General features: G+C 42.1%; 1 protein-coding gene across 1 annotated transcript in view; it reads left to right on the top strand.

Annotated features, from left to right (window-relative positions):
• Window positions 1-2,381: 2,381 nt before the first annotated feature.
• The window catches only part of ITGB6 (integrin subunit beta 6), a 79,832-nt gene continuing 59,877 nt past the window's right edge, over window positions 2,382-22,336 (top strand). The window contains exons 1-2 of the mRNA XM_054044682.1: window positions 2,382-2,606; window positions 10,711-10,841. The gene's annotated coding sequence lies outside the window, so the exon portion shown is untranslated. The remainder of the gene's footprint in view (window positions 2,607-10,710; window positions 10,842-22,336) is intronic.

The raw sequence follows: 22,336 nt of genomic DNA on the forward strand, positions 1-22,336 counted from the left end.
TTACTACTGCAATGAAAAGAGCTATTCAGATTATGCTTGGCTCATGGGACCCAGCAGGTTTTTGGGGTTTAGCATGCACTCACTGCATGCCTGACTTACTCATGGGTGGGCAGAAAGTACACGTGCAATTGCTGATTTAACAGCAGCAGCATTTGTTCTTTGTACAGATCCAGATCCAAATGTTTGGGGAGGATCTGCATTTTTTATTATCATCACTATTTGTTGCAAAGATAATGGCTAGCAGCACAGTTCAGACCTGGATATTTTGTTCAGCCTTTCTCTAGTTATTTGTGGTCCTTTCTATATGTTCTCTAATATCTGTAGTACAGTTAATTTGACTGCTATGTAGGCACGATAAAGGCTTTTTGTACTATGCAGCATATTGGATCTCAATCATGCCACCTGATTTATGAAGCAGGGCCTCTCCCTTCAAAGTGTCTCATTAAAGTGGTAGATTTTCAGTTGTAAAAATGACACATTGATTATTTTAAACTTCTGTTTTGGTGAAAGTTATGTTTTTCACACAATATTTAATAACATCCCTTTATTGTTTCTGGATATTGCAGCACATACATTCTGCTTACACCAACACATCTGCAATATCTTGGCAAACCACTGGAATCTCAACACCAGTTTATTTTTGTAGCATTAAGGGAATGTTCAATTATTTTCCTTCTTCCGTTACTTCACGGTAATGAGGGAGAAATAAGTCAGACATATTAGAGGCTCAGCATAATATACAGGGCCAGATCCACAGCTGTTGCTGAGGAGCAGGTGGGTACAAAGGTAACTTTAAGCGACATTTCCTGTCCCCAAGTTCTGGAGCTGCTTTGAACTAGGCTAGTCGTCCAGAAGTCTGAGAAGCCTGAAGATTGCTCTACCTTCCACCAGCTTCCAGCAGCTCCAATAGGCTGATGCACCAAACCGACTGCTGGGGCAAAGGAATGGCTGACCCCTCTCTCGGGGCCATGCCCCCTATGTTGACCATATGACATGAACAGGGGGAGGTCCTTCAGGGGGAGCCGGGCAAACTGGTTTTAGGACTTGGTAAGCCAGTTTCAGGGCAATTCCACAATACCAGAGTTGTACAAAATGGACCCACTGGAGGGCAGGATATGGTCCATGAAGTCTATTGTGTAAAATCCCATTTAGTCAATTCTTAAATGTTGTAAAGTTCAAGCTATGGCCAAATTCTAATCTCATTGAAGTCAATGGCAGAATTTCCATTAACTTCAAAGGGAACATGTTACATGTTGGAGCCCATAGAGTATTGCCGTAGACATACAGATTATTTCATCATGAGTAAGGGTCCTGCATGCTAGCTAAAATTTTTAACAGTTGCTATTTAAAATACACGTATAGCAGCATGGTGAGGTTGTGATTATGACGTAGCAGCCTGAAACATGTATAATTTTGTTTCTATTTAAATATTGTACCTACATTTTGTAGAAACATCACACACATATCAGACTACCTATCTACTTAGCTGATAAGTCAATAAGGCCAATATTTTTTAAAGTGTCTACTAAGTTTTTGGTGCTTCAGTATTTGTGTGTCCAACTTGACTCATCTAGGACCTGATTTTCAGATGGGCCGAGCACCCACAACTCTAGTTGACGTCAATGTGAGTTGTCGGTTCCCAGCATCTCCAAATATGAAGCCCCGGGTGTCTCAAGCGAGGCATGTACAATTAACGGATACTTTTGAAATTTTTGTCCTAAATAGTTATAATTTGGCTAAAACCTGTATCACTGTAGAAATAGCTGGGAGAAAACAGGGGCCAGTGCCATGTGACCAGACTGCTCTTCACTGGCCACTAAGTAGCGATCAGACCTTGGTCAAGATGGGAACGACTGTGTTATATGATTAATTCTTATTTGCATTGTCTCTCCTAACTGAGAAAGAGTGTCTTAGGAAGTAGGACCATTTAGTCTCCATGGTCAGTGAAAGAAGTTTATCAGAAAATTGATGTATAGTCATACAACAAGAATATCATTGTAAATGAATTTGTATACCATCAAAGCAGCCCCTCTTGACTTGTTCACAAAACAGGCGTCTGGATCTCCATATCTAATTGTTAAATTGTACCCACGCTGTATTTTATTGCCACAAAATATGTAAATCCCTGGCATGCCTCTGTTGTGGCCACCCCAGCATTCTTTGTTTATGCTAAGTTTGAATGTATTCTAGCACATAGTTTTTATCCTCCTGCTTACTTTTAGTACATCTCCAGTATAAGTAATACATTGGCATAGCTTTGCCATTTGTCAGCCAGCAGTCTGGTAACACATTTGCTCGTCAATCTAATTTTAACCTTTTCTCACACAAGCACTTGGTATTTCATGTAAATCAACCAGCCATTCTGTCTTTTACTAGGGCTGTATCTTCATAGTCTTCTAAAACCATGTGCTTTACCCAAAATAATCATTTTAACTTGTGGAAGGAAAATTAAAGCTAATATGTTACTTCTGGACTGTTAATACCAGAACACTGGGAATCTGTTTATTACCACAACAAAGATAAATGATATGTCTAGAAAAGATTTTTGATAATGGGTACGGTAATGCCTTTCAGCACTTTCCGAAATTAAAGGCCTGCCCTGAAAGGTAAGTAGTATATGCATGGCTAAAAATCTCACTATAATGCATGGCTAAAAAACTTGCTACACAAATTCTAGATCTATATTCTTGTTATTTTAAGTTACAACTGGGCATAGAGGAAATACACATCTATGATGAATTCATAAATGTATTTAAAAGTAATCACATTTTGGTTTATTATAGTTCATACAACAGGGTTTTTTAAGAGATACTAATGCTGATTGCTAAAGAGGACATGTTTCATTCTGAAATATACTGAAAAGTAGATATATTAGTGAATGTCTCCTTTAGTTTCTCTTGATATTGAGTAGCAGCTTGTGCAGTTAAAATTTAAGGATCTGCTAGCATTTCCTTTCACTTTTGGCTATGAATATTCACTCTTTTCATTTACCAGTTTTAGATGTTTTGTAAGAGTGGCTATGACCTAAGCACTGTCTTTGTTTCTTTTGTATTAAACATGAAATAGTGAAGGTGATTAGTCCTTCAATGTAGGTTAAAGCACATTTTGGTATTTTCAAACATTTTACTGCATTAAAAGGTCTAAAATATATAAATGTGGTTATAAACATGTATTAGAATAATCAGAGAAGTCTGCCAAGAATCCAGTCCCACACAATACATGGTTTGTAATCCTTTACAAATTCCATGTACTCTACAACTGTTAACCTATTAATCATCATGAAAATAAGAGCTTTGCTTTGACTGATCCAGATCAAATGATCCTATTAATGAAAAATATGTAAAAATTATGTATTAACCCAGCGATTGAACACTTCACTCAGGTTTACAACAGAAAAGATAAAGCTACACTCATTTACTGGTATGTTCTATCTTTAATAATCATTCATGGCATCATAGCTGTTATTGCACACATGCACGGAAACAGTAAACCCTCTCCTCAGCACACAGCTCAAGGAATCCCATTGGGACAGGCCCATGAAGGCCACAGGCAGAAATGAAACTCCCCCATTTCCACTAGCACAGTAAACCCTCTACTCTACCCCTATTCAGCAGTGGAAGGAGAGAATGGTTGATGGTTCCATCATTCTTTCAGCCCATCCCCACTCTCCAAACCCCTCTTTCTCAACATAATTGTTGAAGGCCCCACTAAACTGTCCTCTGCAACAAGCAAGGGGTGATCCCCAAATCCTGACCTCCCACACCCCAATTGGGTGATTACAAGTTGTTTGGGGCAGGGGTTGTCTTATTATGTGTTTGTACAATGCAGCTGTGATTCTGACTGAGGACTCTAGTCATTACTGTAAGACAAGTAATAATAATTAAATTGGTTCCACAGACTGGGTGTGTGGCAGAAATTGCCCATGACATAAAAATGCACAGACAGCAGTGTGGTTCTAATGGACAGACCACTGGAGCAGGACTCAGGAGAGCTGGGCTCTAATCCTGGCTCAGCCAGCTGGCCACTTGGGCAAGTCATTTCCCCTCTTATGCCTGAAATGGGGATAATGATACTAACCTCCTTTGTAAAGCACTTTGAGAACTACTGATGGAAAGGTCTATAAGAGCTAGGTATTAATAGCAACTAAAAGTCCTTGGGTCAGTTTGACTTAGGGTCCTAAATACAGATGAAGAGGCCTAACTTTAAACACCCATAAATGTTATCTTGAATAAATACAAATTGCAAGGCTTTTGCTCCAGAAGATGTTCTAGGTAGCTTCTTGAGGGTTTTACATTTGGTTAATTTTAGGGAATGGATTGCACTATAGGAGGTTGCTCACCACCTCGTCCCTCAGGTTTTAGAGAAGTTCTTAAATGCAAGTCTGTTAGGCTTTTGGGCCACAATATGGTGCTGATTCTACTCTCAGCTACACCCATGCGGGTTCATTATTTTCAAATGGGGTGTACAGTCATGGCTGAGGGCAGAATTTGGTCCTGTTGGGTAGTGCACAGTAACACTAGGTAACACCTTGTGATTTGTTAGATACTGTGTTTTACTAATGCTGTTCTCATAGCTGGGAGTGAAGTCTCTTTCAGGACTCTTTGCTTCACCATTAACTGCTTGTTCTGAACACAGGATTTGGGGTATTTTACTCAGAGAAAGCAGTGATGGCTTTATGGACTAAAGTGCATGTGTTTGTATTTAATTAACACTTTTTTCCAATGAGGGTTCCATACTTCTTTACTCCTGAGACATGAGGGGCCAAATGGAGTGGAAGTTATTGGAGTTACACAGGAATGAACTTGGCTGCAGAACTTGTGATTCAAAAGGAAATTGATTTTTGATTCACTGTTGTAAATGAAATGCTAATTTACAGTACTGAGTCCACACAGCGTATTTAGATCAGTACAAACTCCAATGTACTTCAGAGGGAGGTATGCCTATGTTACATATCTGAGGACAGAATTTCATCTTAGCCCTTTAGGACCCAGTCCTACTCCACTGAAGTCAGTGGCAAAATATCAACTCTAGTGAAAACAAGATCAGGTCCTCAGTGTCCACTGCCCCAATTACTCTTTGTATTCTTCCAAATATTTCTAAATGCAGCTTCAGCTGCTGCTAGGGAGTCTGTTCCCCACACTAATTGCTCCCTAGAGCTAACAACTGCATGAACTCTTCATGTCCATTCCTTTCTTAATCTTAGTCCAGCCATTCCTGCTACACTGCAGCCTCCCATATCAATGTTTGAAGCTCTCTCGCTTCATTGGGTAGATGGGGGATGTCACGTATTCAATGCTTCTTTAAAGAGGAGGGAGTTTTAGCTATTAGAGTTACAAGTAAGGGTTCATAATTTCTCATTTGTAAGACTCAGTAGAAAGTAGGTGCAAAAAGTCTAAGAGCACAACACCTTATTATATCCCTGAGCTGTCTGAGTTAAGGCCCAATAGAAATTAATAGGTGATGAGGGTTGTGACAGAGTGCTGGGAAACAGCAACTGATGCAGCACTCTGGTCACTGCCACTACAAGTAGTTGCTCTCAATTACCCCTGATTAAGAAGAGCTGTGCCTAACGTGTGGATTGAGTTTTTGGCTGAGAAGAGCCCCAAGGCTAATTAGCCCATTACCCAAGCGGTAGAAAAGGTACATAAAGGAAGTACTCAGGGGAAGAGAGAGATCTGCAGGCTTGCCAGAGCTCTCTCAGGGGGAAGATATCTTCTGTGTCCCTCCTCATTGGCTGAGTGAGCTAAGGGTTTTATGATCTTGTATATACAGAGTTGCATGAGTTTATAGAAGTGGTGGGGAGAACACTGTGACGTAAACCATGAGATGTTTGACCAGAAGAAGGTCTCTGAGAGGTTTGTTGCTTGAAAAGAGACAGGAGCAGGACCCTGCCCCATCACAAGGCTGTTTTGCTCTTCTCAGGATGGATTCAGCATCTTGAAGGATGGACCATTAATACACATCCTACCATCAAATCATCTGGTTTGGGGTTTTTGGGGTTTTTTTTTTTAAAAAAGATGTTTATTGTACCTGGTCGTGAAGTTGACTAGAAACACTTCAATGAAGAAAGGACAGGGAGAGTTGCACTTGAGAGATTAACTAATTTAAATTAGTAACAAATTAGCTGATGTTCACATTGGGCTCCAGCTACCCACCATTTGAAATTCAATCAAGTGTCAGGTGGAATTTTCGTAAGGCAGATTGGGAAAAGTTCTGCAATGCTCTTGAACCGATAGTGGGGTTACCATTCGATCACACTGTACCCCAGTCAATGAAGCCTACGCTGATTCCAAGGAGCCATTTACAAAGCTGCATGTTCAGCTATACCACGAGGCTATTGTCAATCAATTTAAATGCTCTGCCTGAGTGCCGATTACCACGCCTTGCTCCGGAAATTTGAATTATCTGGTGACCTAGACATTGCAGACCATCTGATGAGTCTCTGGACACCGCTTGGTGGAAGGAATTTATGGGGAAGCTTGACTTCACTTATTCCAGCCAGAAGTGGTGGAATCTGATCTATTGGCTGGGTGTTGTTCAGTGATCACCAGGCAAAACCACCCAGTGAGGTTGCAAGCAAAGCAAAGGTTCTGCTGGAGAAATGATTAAACACAAAGTACACGATGAATGGTGTCAACTTCAACATTAGAATGTAGGCAGGAGTCAACCAAAGTTAATTACAGTCGATGAGCTAGATAAGGCCCTTAACTCCATCAAACCAGGTACAGTGGCAGGGTATGATAACATCTTGCCAGAATTCCTTAAGCACCTTGGACCAAAGGCATCACACTGGCTCACTAATTTCTATATATGAGTCATTAATGAGAAGAAGCTGCCATGTACTTGGCGTCAAGCTAAGATTATTGCCTTGCTCGTGCTGGGCAAGGACCCTCACCACATGGCTTGCTGTCAGTGTGTCTAAAGGTGTCTTAAGGTGTCTGAGTGCTTGATCTTCCAACGAATTGCTCCGGAGTTGGACAATGTTTTGCAGGTTGAGCAGGCAGGGTTCAGGAAAGTACGTAGCACCTGTGATCAAGTCTTGGCCTTGACAACCTTTATAGAAAATAGATTTTGTTGAAAACCAAAGACAGGAGCCATGTTCCTGGACTGCTGCTTATGACATGGTTTGCAGAGAGGCCTTCCGTGTAAATTCTCTCGTGTTGCCCCACTTTGGGTGAAGTAGTAGAGCTCTTCCTCCAAAATAGGCAGTTCAGAATACACATAGGCGACCATTGCAGTTCCTGGAACTGTCAGATTAACAGTCTTCTTCAAGATTCAGTTCTTTCACCAATACCGTACAATGTGTACATCAACAACTTGCCAGCAACACTTTCCTGCAAGTTTATCTATGCCGACAACATCTGCCGCAACTATCAAGCTCAGTCCTTCTCAGAAATTGACAAGGTCCTGAATGATGATATGAAGCTTAGGGCAGACTACTGCAGACCATGTCGCCTGCAGAAGAGCTTTTCCAAGATGGTTTCTAACCTATTTCATCTGCATAATACAAGTGTAAGCCACGAGTTAAATATTTTCTTAAATGCCCAATGCCCGCAGCACAACACAAGCCCAGTTTACCTCAGTGTGACATCAGTTTTCTCAGGTTCTTCTTGAGATTTCATAAAATATTAGGTTGTTTTTCTTTCTATATATCTTCTCTTCAAACAAAGGGCAAGTCCTGCAGTCTTTATTCAGGCTAAACTCCCACTGAAGTCAACTGGAGTGTAGAGTGAAGAATTGCAGGATTTATCTCCAAGAGAAGACAGCATTACACAGGCTCAAAAATATGTTTATCTATCAGAAACTTACCTTTGTTAATAGCCATTCTTTTTTTTTTTAAAACAGATCATAGTTATAAACCATGCTGAATACTATGCACACTGCCTTATGCTAATTGATCCCAAGCAGGCTGGAACCAAGTACTGAAAACACAAGTAAGGATATGCTTCTGAAGTGAAAAAAACACCATGCACAAAAAAAATTAGTATTTAGAGATCTGGACATAATGCTGAAGTGCATTGGTGAGTTTGCTCTCCCATAACCCCCACAATTTAAGGCACTGAGTTCAGTGCATTGTTAACACTTGATCACTTGAATCATCAGGTGTAACCAAAGTGCTGAAATACGTTTATCTTCTCTGTTAACTTCCCTACTTTCCTTTTTATAGCCATTTACAACATCATCACTCTTGAAGTGCGCCGCACCCCCCATCACTGCTATGATTCTTGTAGCTGGGAGGTACTTGATATGAGTTTTCAGCCAGAGTTGTTGCTGTGGGTCATAAAAAGCCCCACCTTCCCCTCAACTAAGTACTTCTATAGCACTTCCAGGCTCGCTGGCCAAGATTGAGAAATTGAGTCAAATCATGTTTCTGTGAGATGACTATTTTCACAATGAAACACCACTATATATTTTTGTACTCGGCAGAACAAGTAACTACTTCTGCACATCCCAGTCTGCTGGGACAGGATGAGAATTCACTTTGCTGTGTTTTCTACCAAATTCCTAAAAGTCTCACTCCTTTTACTGTATGTTTCCTTACTCCCAGTGCTACCTTATTATCGGGTGTCTCCCTTTCTGCTCTGTCTTTCTTTTGGGGGGGGTTTCTGCCCTGAATTGTTTGAGCTTTTCCCATTACTGTCTTAAGGGGACTGTGGTAAGAGCTGATGGAAAGTATCAGACTATACACCAAGGGTAGGCAACCCCTATGGCACGCATGCCGAAGGCAGCACGCGAGCTGATTTTCAGTGGCACTCACACTGCCCGGGTCCTGGCCACCGGTCCAGGGGGCTCTGCATTTTAATTTAAGTTTAAATGAAGCTTCTTAAACATTTTAAAAACCTTATTTACTTTACATACAACAATAGTTTAGTTATATATTATAGACTTATAGAAAGAGACCTTCTAAAAACGTTAAAATGTATTAGTGGCACGGGGAACCCTAAATTAGAGTGACTAAATGAAGACTCGGCACACCACTTCTGAAAGGCTGCCGACCCCTGTATACACAATTGGTTTGTCCAGATGAATTTTCATGTGTAGTTATGTCAAATCTTTTACTTTTATAGCAGTGATTGGGTCTACAGACACACATAAATATAGACAAAGACGGAGAAAAAGGATGAATAATTATAGAATATTGCCTGAAGTATGGAAATGTATAGAGCCTGCAAATGTTTACTATCTTTACTAGGTTTTACTGTCATGAGTAATCCATTGATTTTTAATATGACTACTCAAGGTAGTAGCATTAGAGTGAGTAATCTATAGGTGCTTTCAGGACTGTATCCTGTGATGGAGATGTTTAATGCCTCAAGAAGAACAATATTTCTTTAGGACCCCAGACCACCGTCAGCAGAAATTAATTCATCCTGCTAATAGATGGGTCTAAATTATAAAGATCTATAAGGAGATGAGCAGAATACTCTTCAACTAGTACAATATCAGTTATGACTTCATGGTAAAAGAACTTTCCAGGGCACTGAACGCAGCAGGCTTTTTTCCCATTAATTGGGTAGATTCCAAAAATCTGAAGTTTAATTATTTGCAGCCTGATTTACAGAAAATACAAAAGCAGATGCTGGTTTATTGCCTGTCTCGCCAACTGTAGTTATCCAGCATGGTTAACAAAATAGCTTATTGGTAGTGTTTCAAACTCTATCTAGTAAACAGAGAAAGGGCTAAAGTGTTTAGAATTACCCTGTCTCAAATACCCGTAATCTGAGAATTAATACAGTAGAGTTGTGCAAACCACATAATAAACTGTGCCTTAAAAACTTGGAACTTGCTCAATATCTATTGATGTACAGTTAAAGAGCCTGTTCCCTTAGAACATAGGCAAGATGTAATCAACAAGGTCATTACCAACTATAGCTAAGAATGTACATTCCAACAGAGTTTGAAAAAAGAGCTTGACAAACATGGAGATTTTAATAAGAATAAATTTGCAGGGCTAGAAATTTTGTTTTCAAACTTCTCAGAGGGCATCACTTATATTAAGGGCTTGTCTACACAGTGCTGCAGTGCACCCTACAGGGGTTTAAACCATAGAGTGCTTTATCTGCCCTGTGTAGATCCTGCTGGCACAAATTAAAAGGTACATAGTTCCCATCTTGATATAGTCCTGTCCGTGTCACACAGAGGTGCTCGAACAATTTGTATAGTGGGGGTGCTGAGAGCTACTGAACCAAACTGCAAACTCCATATCCTGGAAACCACTTCAAGCCAGGGGGTGTGGCAGCACCCCTAGTTCCAGCACCTATGGTTTCACACGGACTACATTAATGCACACGAGATAGCGCCCACCCCTGTAGAGCACGCTGCAGCTCTGTGTAGAAAAGCCATGAGACTCCAGCACTGTGATATCTAAGCATGGACTGCAATTGAAGGCTCCACTGATCACACCAAATAAGAGAAATAGAACTACTGAAAAGGAAGCATCCAGTAGTGTCCTTTTACCCAAGATCCCTTCGGAGTACTTTACTTGTTTAATTTTCTGGAGCCTGGAAAACCATTCATGGATCCCTCCTCAAAGAAAGAGGGTGGAGAGGTCAGTTGGCCTGACTACACAGGAATTCAGTTCATCTCCTATTTTGTTTTCCAATGTGATATTCATTGGGAGTGAACTAAGCAATTCGGTTTAGTACAAAGTTTAATTTGACCTCACAGGATTCAATACTGAAAAGTTATTTTGGAATTTTATTTTTTTAGCATTAGCATTGAAATAGAAGAAAGAAAGGACCAAGATACCTGAATGCCCTCCTCTCAACTGCAAGAAAACCAATCACACGGGACAAACATATGTGACCCTAACATATGATGCCTGCTCAGTTCAGAGGAAGGTAAAAATATGCAATGCAAACATGTGGCAGTGGAAAATGTCTTCCTGATCTCAACACTGGTGTTAAGTTTAATCCTCCTGTGAGAGGGAATACCTGTAGCTTAAGTATTGTGCATTCTGAGGTGCTATGAGTGTCTGTTATTTTTAATGAAAGCGGAGATTGTCATGCAATCTCTTGATTCCATCAGCTGGGGCTCTAAGAAAAATACCAAATACCACAGGACTCTGGACAAAAATCATGATAGTTGGCAACATTAAAAATTGGCCTAAATGCCTCTGCCATCATAGCTAAAAGCAATCTGTACCTTTAATCAATTAAATAGCTCTTCTCTAAACTGAATATGCACATCGCTGCAAAAGAAAATTGGTTGTGATAATCCAGTTGAATATAATTATGGTATAATTTTTCTTTGTGTTGATGAAGCATACGGTCGGATTATTTTGGTCTTCCTTCTTGTAAGTGAACAGAGATTCCCTTCTCATGAGAGATGAACTTATGGATATAGGTTCTTATTTTGTATTCCTTATCTTTGTTCCTTACACAGCAACACACAGATCCAAAATGGGTCTTTATATTTTCTCGCTTTAAAAATCCACTGTCCATTTCACTCCCCTGCTTTGTTAAATGTCTCTTTAAAAAGACCCCAGAAACAAACCAACAGTCATTCAATATAACAATATTCAATTATGGTGTCATATGCACATTTTTGACACACCCTTTTACATCCCTACCTTGGCCTTTTAACAAACCAGTTGAAAAGTTTCCACTATTTAGAAGCTGGTGCTTGTGCATTTTCCCGACATCCACAGGTAGGAAAGGTTTCAGAGTAACAGCCGTGTTAGTCTGTATCCGCAAAAAGAAGAACAGGAGTACTTGTGGCACCATAGAGACTAACAAATTTATTAGAGCATAAGCTTTCGTGGACTACAGCCCACTTCTTCGGATGCATATAGAATGGAACATATATTGAGGAGATATATATACACACATATAGAGAGCATAAACAGGTGGGAGTTGTCTTACCAACTCTGAGAGGCCAATTAATTAAGAGAAAAAAAACTTTTGAAGTGATAATCAAGCTAGCCCAGTACAGACAGTTTGATAATAAGTGTGAGAATACTTACAAGGGGAGATAGAGTCAATGTTTGTAATGGCTCAGCCATTCCCAGTCCTTATTCAAACCGGAGTTGATTGTGTCTAGTTTGCATATCAATTCTAGCTCAGCAGTCTCTCTTTGGAGTCTGTTTTTGAAGTTTTTCTGTTGTAATATAGCCACCCGCAGGTCTGTCACTGAATGACCAGACAGGTTAAAGTGTTCTCCCACTGGTTTTTGAGTATTTTGATTCCTGATGTCAGATTTGTGTCCATTAATTCTTTTGCGTAGAGACTGTCCGGTTTGGCCAATGTACATGGCAGAGGGGCATTGCTGGGACATGATGGCATATATCACATTGGTAGATGTGCAGGTGAACGAGCCCCTGATGGTATGGCTGATGTGATTAGGTCCTATGATGATGTCACTTGAATAGATATGTGGACAGAGTTGGCATCGGGGTTTGTTACAAGGATAGGTTCCTGGGTTAGTGGTTTTGTTCAGTGATGTGTGGTTGCTGGTGAGTATTTGCTTTAGGTTGGGGGGTTGTCTGTAAGCGAGGACAGGTCTGTCTCCCAAGATCTGTGAGAGTAAAGGATCATCTTTCAGGATAGGTTGTAGATCTCTGATGATGCGCTGGAGAGGTTTTAGTTGGGGGCTGAAGGTGACAGCTAGTGGTGTTCTGTTATTTTCTTTGTTGGGCCTGTCTTGTAGGAGGTGACTTCTGGGTACTCGTCTGGCTCTGTCAATCTGTTTTTTCACTTCAGCAGGTGGGTATTGTAGTTTTAAGAATGCTTGATAGAGATCTTGTAGGTGCTTGTCTCTATCTGAGGGATTGGAGCAAATGCGGTTATATCTTAGAGCTTGGCTGTAGACAATGGATCGTGTGGTGTGTCCTGGATGGAAGCTTCAAAAACTTCAAAAACAGACTCCAAAGAGAGACTGCTGAGCTAGAATTGATATGCAAACTAGACACAATCAACTCCGGTTTGAATAAGGACTGGGAATGGCTGAGCCATTACAAACATTGACTCTATCTCCCCTTGTAAGTATTCTCACACTTATTATCAAACTGTCTGTACTGGGCTAGCTTGATTATCACTTCAAAAGTTTTTTTTCTCTTAATTAATTGGCCTCTCAGAGTTGGTAAGACAACTCCCACTGTTTATGCTCTCTGTATGTGTGTATATATATCTCCTCAATATATGTTCCATTCTATATGCATCCGAAGAAGTGGGCTGTAGTCCACGAAAGCTTATGCTCTAATAAATTTGTTAGTCTCTAAGGTGCCACAAGTACTCCTGTTCTTCTTTTTTTAGGTAGGAAAGATGTAATCTGAAGCTAGATCTAAAAAATCTTGAATCCTTCAGGGTTCTTTATGGGCAAAGCAAGTCAACGAAATGAGCTATAAAAAGTATTGGTTGCCAAAATTCAGATGTGAAACAAATATTTGATGCTATTTTATTATGGTACCTTATTATATTCCTTGTAGGTAATAGATACACACATGTGTGAGTCGGAATTCTATACAAATAAATTACATTAAAAGAATATTATGGTTGCAAAGCCAAGCACTCAGCAGTTAGAAAGTGCCAGAATAAGGTTGGCTGTGCAATCTTAATTGTGCTTCCTTGGGCATATGGATTAATTTCATGACCTTGTACTATTTTTTCCCCACAGGACTCTTGTCTCATTCAGTTGAGCACTTTAGATATCCGTAACTGGTATATGGTCCTTAAGAGACCATCCTCAGCTGGTGCAAGTCCCACGCACTTGATTGGGAGATATCGTGCTCAGCATGTCTGAAAATCTGGCCTCTTATTAAGGTGCCTAACAATAGATATAGTTGCCTAACTTCAGGGACCAAACAAATTTTGTCCCAATAGAAAAATAATCATCCATCCCCCAAAAGCCATGATGGTATCTTGATTGAAATAAGAATGGCCTTATAATCATTGAAATGCATATGTCTACATATTTAAATCATGATCTAATGTCTGCACCCTTTGTATACCAGCCCAGGTAAAACGATATTTGTCTCATATGGACACTGATTCATTTGTCTAATCCTCTTTTTGTAGGATAAACAAAAGCAATGCTTAGTATTGCTATTTGTCCACGTTAGTTATTCAGACTTTTTATGTCATGTTACATTTATTTCTGGATGACTGCTCCTTTTAGAATAAACATTGTGATAAGTATGAGTGATTCATCAGCTACACCGACATTTTAAATTAAGGAACATGATAATCTAAGAAGCACTTCAATATGCTCAGCCAGATTCATGGTGTCTTTTACAATGTACGTGCAGCTCATCAACCTGGCAGACTCCATCAGCTCACTGAAACTTGCAATGAAAGGAAACTGATGGAGTGTCCCTCTACCAAGGTTCTGGGTACAAGAAAGTGCCCATTGATTGTTTAAAAAATGTAAGAGTGACTGGATTTGGGGCATCTCTGATCAGATGAATGTCCTGTGATTATCAAGATTTCATTTTTAGAAGTTCATTGAGAGAAGTATGTGTCACTGAAGTGAGGGTCTGTCAAACCACTGGAGTGGCTTGGACAGTGTCTGGGTGGATCTGAAACTCTTCTCTTAAATTCAGTATCACAAACAACTAATAAGAAAATGCAAATCAGTAGCTGGGATTTTCCTGCGTGTTTGTTCCAGCTCCAACTAAAGCAGCTCTCATGAATCAAAGGACTCCTGCAATAACTCCTATGTGTTTGCTGGGATACGGTGTAATGTCAGAAAAGCATCACAAAAAAGCTGAGCTTTATGGAGAAATCTGAAAGAGGATAACAAGGAAGCCCTTTGCAGATGTGTATTGGCGGCTCCTCCCATGCCTGAGGGGCAGCATGGGAGAAAGCACAAAGGTGCTTGTTTGAAAAGTGGGGACAAGCACAGGAGGAAGTCAGCATCTTGACATTGAGTGAGAAATGGTAGGTAGGGTGGTGATAGGTAGGGTTACCATACGTCCGGATTTTCCCGGACATGTCCGGCTTTTGGGGGCTCAAATCCCCGTCCGGGGGGAAATCCCCAAAAGCCGGGCATGTCCGGGAAAATCGGGAGGCTCGGCCGGGGCCTCTTTGTGCGGGGCCGGGGGCATGGTGCCGGGCCGGGAGCCGGGCCCGCGGGTCGGGGAGCCGGGCCGGGGTCGGGGAGCCGGGCCGGGCCCCCGGGGCGGGGAGCTGGGCCGGGGTCGGGGGGCCGGGCCCGCGGGGAGCCGGGCCGGGCCCGCGGGTCGGGGGGCCGGGACGGGATCGGGGGGCTGGGGGCCGGGCCGGGGTCGGGGGGCTGGGGGCCGGGCCGGGCCCGCGGGTCGGGGGGCTGGGGGCCGGGGGGCCGGGCCGGTGGGGCTGGGAGCCGGGCCAGGATCGGGGAGCCGGGGGCCGGGCCCGCGGGGCTGGGAGCCGGGGGGTGCGCCGGGCCGCCGGGGGTGGTCGGCCGGGGCCGGCACCCCAGGGCCCGAGCCGACCCAGGCTGGAGCCGCCGGGGGAGCCAGCCTGGGCTGAGCTGGGCTGGGCCGCGCCTCCCCCCCCCCACACCTCCCCTTACCTGCTTCAGGCTTCCCGCGAATTAAATGTTCGCGGGAAGCAGGGGAGGGGGCGGAGACTTTGGGAGGGGGCGGGGGCGGGGCTGGGGGCGTGGGCGGGGCCCCGGGAGTGTCCTCCATTAGGAGGGACAAAATATGGTAACCCTATGATAGGCCATGAAAGGCCTTGAATGTGAAGTTTTTAATTGATGTGATAGAGAATGGGGAGCCAACAGAGCAAAGTATGGTGAGAGTGAAAAGCTACGAGAACGAATTTTGCAGCAGTATTCTGAATGGATGTGAGCAGGACAATGTTGTATTTGTCAAGGCCAGGCACACGTGTGTGGCAGTAATTGAGATGTGAGATGCTGACAGCCCAGGATGAGAGTTTTTTAGCAGTGTGGATGGGTAGGGGAAAGGCTTTATCTTAGAGACATTATGCAGAAACAATCAACAAGACTTAGGCATAGTCTGGATGGGGGGACCTAAAGAGAGGCACGAGTCAGAGTACACTCAGGTTATGGGTCTAAGAGACAAGCAGGCTGGTGGTGTCACCCACAGAGGTCAAGAATGAGGTAGTGGGGAGCAACAAATGGGGGGGGGGTCATTAAAAGCTCTGTTTAAGCCTTGTTGAGCTTGAGCTCACAGCTAGACATCCATGTCACAGCTAGACATCAGGATGTCAGAAAGAAAAACCACAATCTGAACTGGATTGAAGCGAAAGGTGTGGAGTAGAGATGAGATACTACTGAAGCACCAGGAAATGCATTGATTCAGTACAGTCCCCAAACAACTTCTGAAAACATGGTTCCTATGGCTGCCCAGTGGAGATTAAAGCTATCCTCTCCTGGTGAGACCCTCAAAAGTGTGGAGGTGAAAATACCATCTGTCCTCCCCAGGCCTGAATACCTACTTGCAAGCAGTGACCCCTGTTTGCACAGGAAAGTATAGTTTGCCTCTCAGTATGTCAGTGGAAGTGAACCAAGCCCATGATGGTGCCTGGGCTGTTAAGCAGAATGTTAATAGGGGAAATAAAAATCCAAAGAAGAGCAGACGTAAAGGTTTCTCACAAGAATGCACTAAGAAAGTTCTTAAGCCAAGAAGGGCCACTCAAGCAAATGCTAGTGATTCTGTGTCTGTGCCTAAGCCTGAACTGATTCTAGTGAAACCTACTTCCTGAAGCACAGGTGCTTCTTTCAAGCAAACAATAATTATAATATCTTCCTCAAGCACATCACCATAACAACTAATGAAGCAAAAATGCATCCTTTGAGTAATCTCCATGAAGATTACGAACAGATGAAAGAAGAATGCAGGTAAAAAGCGAAGTCTCTGAAGGTTCATTACTGATAATTTTCAAAGCACTGGCAAAAATCAGGTTATTATAGTTCATTCCAAAAAAAAAAGCAAACAAAATGAATGGGGTCTTCTGAAGAGCCAGCAAAAAATCCCCTGAAAATCATACAAAAAGTAGTAGAAAGTGACGATATAAACTCAGTTCAGTACTTGGAGGTGAAAACAAGTTTTATTATTCAGAGCGAGCAAACTTGTGGTGAGGGAACTCTGGGAAAAGCAAGTATTATATCAGGAATGCTGCTTTATGCAGGCATTTTATGGAAGTTAGATCTTGGTGGATTTCAAAAGCCGCAGCAGTTTGAATAGAAGGTTATAAAATTGTATATCTGCTTTTTTCACATTATCCTTTAATCGTGATAATTGTTTAATATTTTTAAGAAACAAGAAATAAAAATGAAGCTTAAAAATTTCATCCAATTATGATAAATACTTAACTGGTATAAGAGATCATTAGCAACCGCACTCCATTGCTGATACTGTATCTTAAAGGACCCTAATTGAAATCACATCCATGATTGTGGCTCATGAGTTACATACTCTGCAAGAGTGGGAAATTAGTAAATGCTCATCTGTATTCTTTACCACTCACCTTTACTCCAGCATGGCTTGTGCATAGAGGGTACTTCCAACATGTTTCTTTAGATTTCTCACCTTAGGTGAAATTCATATGACTGGCACAAAACCCAAGTAAACAGGCTTCACATGGCTCGAAGAATGGAATCTTTCGCTGCCCATCACCTGTGTCCAGGATGCAGCGCATCTTCACAACCAGTCCATGGCTGCTGCTACAGCAGGGCTCCTAGCTAGTGATTCTGTGCAGTTGGCAGAACTCTTCTCCATAGCTCCACCATTTCCCTAACCCACCCTTGAACTCTGCCTGGATGCTTCTTTAGAGAGACATGATCCACAGCAAGCCGGGGGTTGTGAAGCCCCTTGTGCATGGCCTCTGGACTCCCTGTTCTTCCCACCACAAAGCAATTAGCCTGGCTAAATGGGAGAAGTAGGATTCTGCCCTCTTTTAGAGGAGCTTATCCTAGGAGATCAGTAACACTATAAATCAAAAGTGGGAATAACATTGGAAAATCCTATAGTCGTTGACTAAATTTAAGTGTAATGAATAACTAATAGCTATGACTCAACTGTCTACCTTTCTTCCCTGTCTAGCAAAACAACAGTGTACTGTCCACTGGTTCTGGATAGATTTTTCACATAGTTTCAGGTAATGATTAACTGTAACTGACTAAAATACCTTCAGGAGGAGCGTTGAGACATTTGACAAATAGTTAAGTTCAAAAGTATAGTCAAGTTGTTCCCATAGCTCTTCTTCCATTCAAAAATATTTCTTCATAAAACTTGAGAACTATTTAATTTTAAAGTTGTCCCATGTCTTATAAAAATAAAGTCAGTATCTTCATTAAATATTTCCATTATCCAAAAGGATTCTATTCACTAGCTACATGTATATAAAGTGTGTATGAGTTTGTATAATCTATGTATAATATACATAAACAGAAGTCATTTCAACAACCATAGAACTGCAGCCATCTCTTGGGTGGGACATAACAGATGTTTAACAGTATATATTGTAGGAAAACTGCATAAGGACAGGAAGTGACGAAGAATACAGTATGAAAATAAAGGGCGAATTGGGGAGGACACTATGGCTAACTCTTCTCCTCTTGTGAAAAGTACCATTGGATTTTCCCAAGATAGTTCTCTCTGTGATCCCCAGTATCATTAATGTTTGTTTGGAATACTAGACTTATTTCTCCAGAAAATTTATCCTGACCAGACATTTTACTGATTGCCATCTCTAGTACCCATTGCATTGAGCCTACAGGTAAGCTTACTTTTCTTGTTTTTTAAAGCTGCAGGGCTCTAGGCCAGGGGTGGGCAAACTTTTTGGCCTGAGGGCTGCATCGGGTTTCGTAAATTGTATGGAGGGCCAGTCAGGGGAGGGGGTCGTTGCTCGGCCCCCACCTCCTATCTGCCCCCCACCCCCCCGGACTCCTGCCCCATCCAACCTCCCCTGGCCCTGTTCCCTGATGGCCCCTCTGTGACCCCCTGCCCCATCCACACTCCCCCACTCCCTGTCCCCCTGACTGCCCCCGGACCCTATCCCCGTCCCATCCAATCCCTCCTCTCATTCCTAACGGCCCCCCTGGGACTCCTACCCCTTCTCCCTGTCCCCTGACTGCCCCCGGAACCTCTACCCCTGACTGCCCCCTGCAACCCCATTCAACCCCCCCTCCTTCCTGACTGCCCCCCAGATCCCCTGCCCCCATACAACCCCCTGTTTCTCCCCCAACCGCCCCAACCCCTATCCACACCCCCGCCCCCTGACCACCACCCCGAACTCCCCTGCCCTCTATCCAACCCCCGCTGCTCCCTGCCCGTGCTGCCTGGAGCACCGGGCCACGCTGCCACCACCACCACGCAGCACAGAGCACCGGGTCAGGCCGGGCTCTGCAGCTGCGCTGCCCCAGGAACTCACCGCCCAGAGCATTGCGCCGGTGGCGGAGCAAGTGAGCTGAGGCTGCGGGGGAGAGGGGACAGCAGGGTAGGGGCCGGGGGCGAGCCTCCAAGGCCAGGAGCTCAGGGGCCGGGTAGGATGGTCCCGCGGGCCGTAGTTTGCCCACCCCTGCTCTAGGCAGTTGTGGACTGCTTGCTACCTACATTTGAGCTAAGTGTGCCAATCAAGACTTCAAAGTGTAAAAATCACTTCTCAGCTAAGATCATGTGTGGTATCAGTTTAAAGTGTCATGTGATTTCTATTGATTTATAAAATAAAGCATCCCAGGGCCTGACTTGGGGGGGGGGGGGGGGGGGGAGAACATTATTCTGAGGATCCATGTCAGCAAGAGAAGAACTGTATTGATTTTTTTCACAAAATGCCAGTCTTGCACTCAGCTCTGATTCAAGAAGAAGCCTGAAGACATAGCTGCGCATCATGCTCTGAAAGCCAACAGTCACTTCTGCATCTACTTTTTCATTGGACACAGATGGTGCAGAGTCTCGACTTTCCCAGTGTCCGAGAAAAGGACCTAGATGTGAGTGAGTTGTTCAGGTCTACATCCAGACACAATGAGGGAGATGCTACTTATCTGGATGAAGGATCTTGTCTAGGGCAGGGTAGTTTCTACCCTCATAATTAAGATTTGTCCATCCTTTGTTCTCATTTTGTTGAAGACATTGTTCCTAGAATCCCTGGTGAGGAGTGATCAGCACAGCAGGGATCCGTGTGTGTGAAAAGGCACCTTTAAACCTTCTTTTTACTCCCCTAATACTGAGGCAATTCAGGTACCAGTCTGGCTTTCAGTGCATGTCTTAAGGCTACTCTAATTTGCTCTGGCCACAAAGGCTCCTGAGCGCCATTCCAGTAGCAATGGATTACCAGGGATCACCAGGGCACATGGTTAGCAAGGAGGTGAAGGGGTAGGAGACTGTACAATGGCTGAATGCCATGTGGAATTTCCCTGACTGACAATTGCCTTAGGGCTACCATGCATGACCTGAGCAGCACAAAGCAGCACCAATATGCCAGAAGATAGAGAACCCATTGGGTTTACCCCAGGCAGAAACAGATTCATGATCACAACATCAGCCCACTCAACCTGAATTTGATCAAGCTTGCCCACAAGTAGATGGGAAATTCTATACACTGAGAAAAATCTGATTATTTCCAAGCAAAGGAAACCAGGATTTAAAAAAATTCCAGTGGGCAGAACTTCTGAGACACAGACAGGGTGGTACAGCGAATCTTCTTTTATCTCCATGACAGCTGCAGCATAGGAGTTTAAAAATTCTCTATGCTGTTATCAAACCAGCCCTAGCAGGGGGATGGATTTATGACTGCACAGTCTCTACATATTATGATCTTAAAATAAGTAAATGAGGTACTCTATCATGAATTTGTTAATGTTTAGTCACTGACACTCCCTGGGCAAGCAGAGGTGTACAATGATGTATAAAACACAATACCTTAAACATTTACATGTTCATGATACAGATGTAAATTGAAGAATTATGTCACATACATAAATCATTCATTTGCACATGCATGTTAAAACTTATTTTCCATGCAATATTTGCCTTTTGGGTGATTGTTAGAGGAGGCAAAGGTCTGGCTTTATTTTTTCAAAGGCAACAGAGTGAATGTAACAGGCACAAACAGTTACAGTATTCACTATCAGAATATAACAAGATTACAATAAATCAGACTTTCCATTACAGCTGGGTGAATTCTTCAGAAAGCTTGCTATGAATAGTAGTTTGAATTTTTAGATCGTCTTTGATTGCATTCAAAACCCTTTTTTGTTCACTGTTCATGAAAACTCTAGTAAACAAGATTGCCAGGAATGTTTGCAAAACCAATAAATGTTCACTGAATGCTAGAGAATATTCATGTAAAGCAGTTTTAGTGTATATTTGCAATAGAAACCTAACTCCTAAGAGTGATGCTAATCTAATCAGAAAACAGAAAGAACCCCCTATGAGCTGGGTGTCTAAGCAATGCTGTTCATACTTTCATAATGCTGTTCATAATTTCTAACTTCAAATACTTGCAACGAGCAACAGAAAGAACTATATTCATGGATGTTATGTGATGAATCATTCTGAACAAATTGCATACATTTAAGAAATTTCTGTCCAACACTATTTTCTACATAACCAACATGACAGCACGCATTGCATTATCACAGTTAGCAGCAGTATGAAATACTCACCAATTTCAGACCAAAAAGGAACACTGGTAACTTAAAAATTACAAACTGTTAAATAAAAATCCCACATTTCTTTACTTTTGTTAGTAACAACATTTTAAATTATTAAAAGTGACAATTTTTAAAATCAAATTTCTTTGTCTCTATTTTCTTTGTATAACACAACAAGGACAATTCAAATCAATTAAACCAGTTTCATTTTTGTTTATAGACAGTTTCAATTTCAGGTTTTTAGTGCTGCAGTGTGAGTTTCAAACACTGCTTGAAAATGTTTGTGTATTTAAAGACAACAGTTTTTACTGAAATTTAAGTATTATGGCAACAATGGTCTTATCTTTTATAAAAAGTTGTTTTACAACATTTAAATTTTAGGTTAAACATAAGTTGACAGTGTCCCTTTTAATTCCTTTTCTACCATTTTCATGAGACTGTATTGTGTTACAGTAATGGCAACGTATTTAAAATACAATTCACTGATCAAGACATTAGAAACAGTTTGCTTTAGTTTTAGAGCCATATATCTCACTGAGCACATACTAAAAATGATAGAAGGAATGTTCTGTTTATTCCATTATAGATAGGTAAGGATTTTACAGGATGAGTTTGAAAAAACATTAACATTAATAGCCTGAGAAATATTCAGCAAAGAAGCTGAATCAATATTATGTAAGGTTCTTAAATATATAGTTTGGTTGAACATTGCTAGAGGCAGAGAGGTAATGTAGTACCTGCACTGCGTATAAACTCCCACTATAAAGTCCCACTATAGAGAGAACGTTGTTTCTCA

Source organism: Malaclemys terrapin, chromosome 11, assembly GCF_027887155.1.
Source record: "Malaclemys terrapin pileata isolate rMalTer1 chromosome 11, rMalTer1.hap1, whole genome shotgun sequence".
Classification (NCBI taxonomy): Eukaryota; Metazoa; Chordata; order Testudines; family Emydidae; genus Malaclemys; species Malaclemys terrapin.